The 6873-nt window shown below is 35.3% G+C and overlaps 1 long non-coding RNA gene across 3 annotated transcripts in view; it reads right to left on the bottom strand.

The window, feature by feature from the left end:
* Positions 1-461: 461 nt before the first annotated feature.
* LOC102029503 overlaps positions 462-6873 on the bottom strand; it is a 69264-nt gene continuing 62852 nt past the window's right edge. For 2 of the 3 annotated variants that reach the window (XR_263564.2, XR_001237067.1), the window contains 2 exons: positions 2152-2242; positions 462-624 (listed from right to left, as the gene is read on the bottom strand). This is a non-coding gene — a long non-coding RNA (uncharacterized LOC102029503). Of the gene's footprint in view, positions 625-2151; positions 2243-5483; positions 5690-6873 lie in introns of all 3 variants that reach the window. The other variant, XR_001237066.1, reaches the window with a different exon arrangement.

Consider the following 6873-nt stretch of genomic DNA (forward strand, 5'->3'; position numbering starts at 1 on the left):
GTAAGAGTGTCAGAGCATATGCTAGTTATATTTTTATTATTTTGAGGGGCCACATTACTGCATCAATGTACTTTACAATGCACAGTACACAAGGATGTGGATCCCTTGGATCCACATTCTTGCCAACAAGTGTTGTATTTTGCTTTGTAAAAAAATAAAACCCATCTAACAGATGTGCATGATAGCTCATTGTGATTTTAATTTGCATTTCCCTGATAATCAGTGACATTTAGCACTTTTTCATATATCTGTTGGCCATTTGTACTTCTTGGAAGAAATGTTTATGCAGTGCTTTTTTAATGAGATTATTTGTTTTCTGCCATTGAGCTGTAGGAATTCCTAATATATTTTGGATATTAAACTCCTATCAGATATACAGTATGCAACTATTTTCTCCTTTATTGTATGTTACTTTTTCATTTTGATGGTTGTTTCCTTTGGTGAACGACTATTTGATGCAATCCCACTTGTCTATTTTTGCTTTTATTGTCTGTGGCTTGGTATCATAACTAAGAAATAATTTCCAGACCGACATCTGTAAACTTTCCTGTTTTCTTCTGAGTTTATGATTTCAGGTGTTTTGTTTATATCTTTAATCCATTTTCAGTGACTTCTGTGTGTGGTCTAAGAAAAGAACAAAATTTCATTTTAGTGCTTTCAGATATCCAGTTTTCCCAGTACCGTTTGTTGAAGACTATCTTTTTTCCATTGTGCATCACTGACATCCTTATTAAATATCAGTTAAATATGTATGTAGGTTTATTTATGAACTCTATTCAGTTGCATAGATCTATGTGTCTGTTTATGCTGCACTTGTAATTTTAAATTTCTAATACAGTAATACAAAGCCAAAAAAATTAGTGAGCTTAATTTTTATAAAACATTTTCTTTAACCAAATATTTGCAAAATAATACTATCGCAACATATAATAAACATTTAAAAAGTTAGAGATATTTTACACTTCTATTATTTGGATTTCAATATTCTGTATATAGTCTGCCCTTAGCACATCTGAATTTGCATTTACCATTTAATAAGTAAAAGAGAAGTAATACAGATCTTTGATGTGAAGGGCCTGATCTTTTTCAAAATGTAGAAGTAATTGTAATTACTATTCACATATGGAGATGACTCTAAAATGAAAACCATATAACCAGATATTATATGATAATTTTACCATCTCTTTTCAGAATTTAGACAATTTTTCTTCTTCAGCGTTCTCATCTAAACACGATGAAAAAATTGATGCATAAATGATTGAATGAATGAGTGTCAAAATGACTGATGTTTCTAACAAAGGACCATCTTTCATTGTGTGCAGTCTCTATTAGGTATCCCTAAGTTTAAGTACAGTGTTTGCAGTAATTGTTTCCAGTGATTATTTCTTCCCCTCTTTGCATGTGATTACAGTAACTAGCCTACATGGCTTTACAAAAAGGTTTTAACATTTTGCTGCCTTTTATTGTACACATATTTTTATTTCTCTCTCTTTTTCTGCCCCTACTGTAAATTTACCACACCAATTTAAGCATTTTACTAAATTGGGTTCTCATTGTGGTAAGTGATACATTTTTAATAAATTGGTATAATAAAAATTTACTCTTTCAATTAATTATTTTTGAATGCATACTGGAAGCCAAATTAAAGCAATTTAACAAATAAATCCATTGGGAAAGTTTCAGGATGAATTCATCTTTTACCAGATGCCAATTTTAAATAAATTGAGGTGATAAGCTTCAGGAGAAAAGCCAGAAGAGAGGAAAAAATACGATCTTTCTGCAAATTTAAACTGTTACATTTTCTATTAGCAATATACATTATAACTTCTTTTATATTTTAAGACACTATTATATATAGAAAATAAACATCTGGACATTATAGTAATATATGATATATATGTTTCACTTATAACAGAACTTCACATCTCCTTGAGACATAATTTTAAAACTCCCAAGTTAGAACCCCTCCTGTAGTGTAGGCATGCTCCAAGCACAGTATATATTTGGTCTCTAAGATTTATACAGAAATGTTCTTAGACTGAAGCTCAACCTTAAGCTTTTCATTACCTCACGTTTTTCTTTCTTGATACATGTGAAAACTGTTACTTAAAGCTCTAATGGATATCATTGAAGGAAGAAACCTCAATTCACCTGTAGAAAGGATCAGATATGTTCCACTGTTGACAAAACATCTTGAATGGGCCATAATTCCACATATAGAAAGGCGAGACACACACATTTTCTATGGAGAAGAAAAAGTAAAATATTCACTGTTATGAATTCTATTTGTCAATGTGAATTGCTCTGCATAAAAGCTATTTTTCTGCAAACTATGTCTCTGGACCAAATGCAGATTAAGAAAATATGCTGCTGATGGAAACTGGGTGTGTTCTTGAGCAGTTCAAAGAGAATATAAGGGCTTGAATAGTAGAGAAGTACAGAACGGACATGTAACTAAGCTTTTCCCCTCAGGTTGTACCAATTTCAAAAGTACATGATCAATCTAGAATGATGATGTGCTGTGACTTATATTTTTTGAATAACAACCAAGAATAACAGGCAAGACTGCATCTATTCATTTCTTCAAAGGTGAATTGGTGACAGGGTTCTGAGAAGATGGCATAATAGGAAGGACCAGGAATCTTGTCTCCTTCCCTAGACAATGTTTTGAGAATCTAGAGTCAACAAAAGGTTTGCAAGCTCAAAGGAAGGATCTGGACAAGAAATTGTGATTAATTTCAATAACTCAGTAAGTTTCAGGTCTAAGTGGGACATTAGTTACCAGTCTCCCAAACCCAGTTCCTTGCCATATGTTCCTATGGCAGCCTGCACACAACTTGCAGGAGCCACTGCAGAAGGAAAGAAAGAAGTACCCAGTCCTCCAAACACCAAGGGTCCTTGTTTTGATTACTGATTGCTTGTCCCAAAGAGTTGTATGGTCATCACTGTTGCTACTCTCCCCACTGTAGTAAGTCCCTCCTTCTCCAGCTGAAATAACTCGAAAGAAGTATAAAGCATTGATTCCCTTCCCTGCCCCCTCTTATCGTTTTCATTTTTTGCCTTGTGTGACCCATACACTAAAGGCAAAGACAACCAAAACTGACTGTGTATCTGAAAGAAATTAGAAAATGACTGTGTATTCCAGGAAGAGGTTCAAAACAGACCCCAGTGGACCTTTTATTTATATTGTAGCCTGAGATTTTCTATAGAAATAACCTACTAAAATAAAAATAAAAGGAAAAAGTGCAAACTATTGGAAGGGTGAAGATCTGATATCCAGAGTTTTCCCCTTAACACTCAAATATCCAGTTTTCAACAGAAAAATAAGAAGCCATATGAAAAAGAGGATATTATGGTGCATTCAAAGGAACAAAAATCAGCAGAAACTATTCCTGAAAAGAACTTGATGATATATCCACTAGACAAAAGCTTTAAAACACTATCTTAATATAATCTAAAAACTAAAAGAAAATATAAATAAAGAAAACAATGCATTAAAATGCAAATACCAATAAAGACACATCAACTTTAAAAAGAAATTAAACTCTGGAAGTTAAAAATACAATAACTGAAATGAAACAATTCACTAGAGGCATTCAAAGGCAGAGGTAAGGAAGCAGAAGAAAGAATTGGCAGACCTGAAGACAATGGAAATTATCAATTTTAAGGAACAGAAAGACAAGAGATTGAAGAAAACTGAACAGAGCCAGTACTAGTTAAAGTTTTCTAGAGGAACAAAATAAAAATATATAATGAAAATAATTAAGAAAGGAGATTTATTAGACAGACTTACAGGACCAAAGGTGGTATAAAACTGAATGGCCATTTGCACAGTGAAGAGTCAGAGGATCCAACAGCTGCTCAGTGGAAACAGAAAGCTTCAGAAGAATAAGCATGCAGTGCCAGTCCAAAGCTGAAGGTTTGGAAGTTCCCTACAGAGTCACTGGTATAAGTCCACCCTGAAAGGGTGAAGAACCTGGAGGTTGCTCTCCACAGGCAGTGGCAGCAGCAAGAGGTATATCCACTTCAGTGGAATCAAACTTGCAAGCACAGGTTGACTTACTCCTTCTTCCTCTTTGAGCTCCTTCTGAGCTGCATGCCTATTGGACAATGCCATCCACAATTAAACAGGCTTTCCATTTTTGGGTTGCTGACCTTCACAGCATTCATGTCTGGGAATACTCTCATGGACATAGCCAGAAATATGCTTTATTAATCCCCTACGCATCTCAATACAGTCAAATTGACAACCAAGATTAAATGTCACAGAGCCAAAGGGATTTATCATACCCTACACAATTAATCAACACACATATTTTTGGAGTTCCAGAGGAGAACAGAAAAAGGAGTGGAGAGCATATTTGAAGTAATAATAACTAAAACATCCCAAAGTTAAAAAAATACATGACTGTAAACATCTAAGAGCTTCAGTTAGCTCCAAGTAAAAGGAATTCAGACAGATACACATTATGGCACAGTACAATCAAATATGCAAAAGACAAAAGTAAAGGATATTGAAAACATCAAGAAAGAGATAGCTCATCATACACAAGAGATCCTCAAAAAAATTATCAGCATAGTTCTCCTCAGAAACTTTACAAAGTGGAAAGCAATGAGAGGACATACTAAAAATAATTTTTTAAAAAAGCTATCAACCAAGAATCCTGTACTGAATAAAATGTCCTCCAAAAGAACATTTGGATGGGTAGGGCATGGTGGTTTGGGCCTGTAACCCCAGTACTTCAGAGCCTGAGGCCAGCCTGGGCTACAAAGTGAATAAGGCCAGCCTAGGCTGCATAGTGAAACTGTCTCAAAAAGACAAAAATAAAACAAAAAATTTATAGATAAATTAAGAAACTCTCAAGTAAACAAAAGCTTAGAGTATAGGGTAAAACGACAGGATCATAAACAAAAGTAAAAATCATTTCAAGAAATAAAGATCTCAATAAAGTTAAATGTATGGGCAACTATAGGAGCTAGTGTTGTAACAACGATTTACAAGTCTATTATGTTTTCTACATATTGAAAGACTAATAAATTTTCTTAAAAATCTAATTATTATTATTGAAGGTAGTATTATTACAACCATGGTTTTTTAGGTAATATTATTACAACCATGGTTTTTTATTATATGTTATGTTTTCTATATCATTTGAGTCACATACTGGATAGGAAAATTTGTTGACAACTTAATAGGAGGAGGAAACAGCTATAAAAGGAGCAGATTTTTGTAAACTACTGAAGATAGTCTGATGTGAGCTCAACTGATAATATTATAACTTTAGGACATTAAATGTAATTCCCATGGTACCCACAGGGAAAATACCTACAGTATACATACAGAAGAGAAAAGAAAGGAATTTAAACATTTCATCAAAAAAAAATTTCAACTAAAAATATGCAGAGAGTAGTGCAGGAAATAAGGAACACAAAAAAACTATTAGGTATACAGATAAGAAATAAAAAGAGGACAAAAATCTCACCTTATCAGTAAGTACTTGTTTTAGTCAGCTTTCCATAATTGTAAGAAATACCTCAGATCAGATAATGAACTTAAAAAGAGAATAGTTTATTTTGCCTCTTAGATTTAGAGGTTTCAGTCCACAATTGCTTTGTCCCAATGCTTCTGAGCCTGTGGCAAAGTACCTCTTCATGGCAGTACCATGTGGCAAAAGCATTCATTTTATGGCTGAAATGAAAAGTAGTAAAAGAGGCAGAGACTGAGACCCCACAGTCCCATTTGGGGGCATGCCCACAATAACCTCATACTGGGTTAAATCTCTAAAACTGTCCACCACCTCGCAAGAGGCCAGCAGCTAATAATAACGCTTTAACATAGGGCTTCAGGAGACATTCCAAATGCAAATGATAGCATTGTTTTAAATGTAAAAGGACCAAACTCTCTAGTTAAAAGACAGAAATTAGAAATATGGATTAAAAATATGACCCAATCACATACTCTCTACAAGAGACATACTTAGATCCAAAGACACAAATAGTTTGAAAGTGCTGACACAGACTAAATGAGGTTACTATGCTATGTGAATTTAGCTGGTGATAACAAAGACAAATACTGTATAATCCCTTTTATAAGAGAGACTTGGAGTAATCAAAGTCACAGACATCAGAAGTAGACTAGTGGTTGCCAGGAGCTGCAGGGAAGAAGCAATGGGAAGTGTTTCTCAATGGATATCACTTATTCTATAAGAAAAAAGGGGAAGACAACATTGAATGGAGGAGAAGCCTCATTCAGAGCTACTCAGAGAAATTCAACTAAAACTGACTTAACTGCTAAGCCCAAAATTAACGACTATATGGGTGCCTGCTAAATGGAACAGATAACACCTCTGCCATGACCTGTGGTTGGAGAGGCATGGGGAATTTAAAAGTCCTGCATCTCACAACTGTGCAGCCCAGGCTGTTTGCACACTGTGGGGAGCAGGAGCAGAAAGGGACTCATAGCACCACCCATCTCACCCTAGAAAGTTGCAGAATGCAGCAGAAGTCGGTGACAGTGGTAGAACTTGTAGAGCAACAAATGAGAAATTAGCACCCCCCCCCACTTGGGAGATGAGTAAAAACTGTGACTCTGCAGACTTGGATTGCAATAGTAAGAGCAGAGGACCAGACCATATCACAGCATCCCACCCTACCCTGCAACAAATGACCTGAGAGGACAGAGACTTGCCAGTGGAAGAGGAACAGAGAAGGCTGAGCAAGGACCAGAGGAATGAAAGATGCCTGGGACAAGGAACAGCACCCTGTCTCTGTCTGAAAACAGCACAGCAACTAGGAGAGAGAAAATGCCAAGAAAAATAGGGTGAGCAGTGAGTGCTGCTAGGAGACATAGAGAAATTAGTGGCTGAAGACTCT

Source organism: Chinchilla lanigera, unplaced genomic scaffold (assembly GCF_000276665.1).
Source record: "Chinchilla lanigera isolate Chin_1 unplaced genomic scaffold, ChiLan1.0 scaffold00071, whole genome shotgun sequence".
In the NCBI taxonomy this organism is placed as follows: domain Eukaryota; kingdom Metazoa; phylum Chordata; class Mammalia; order Rodentia; family Chinchillidae; genus Chinchilla; species Chinchilla lanigera.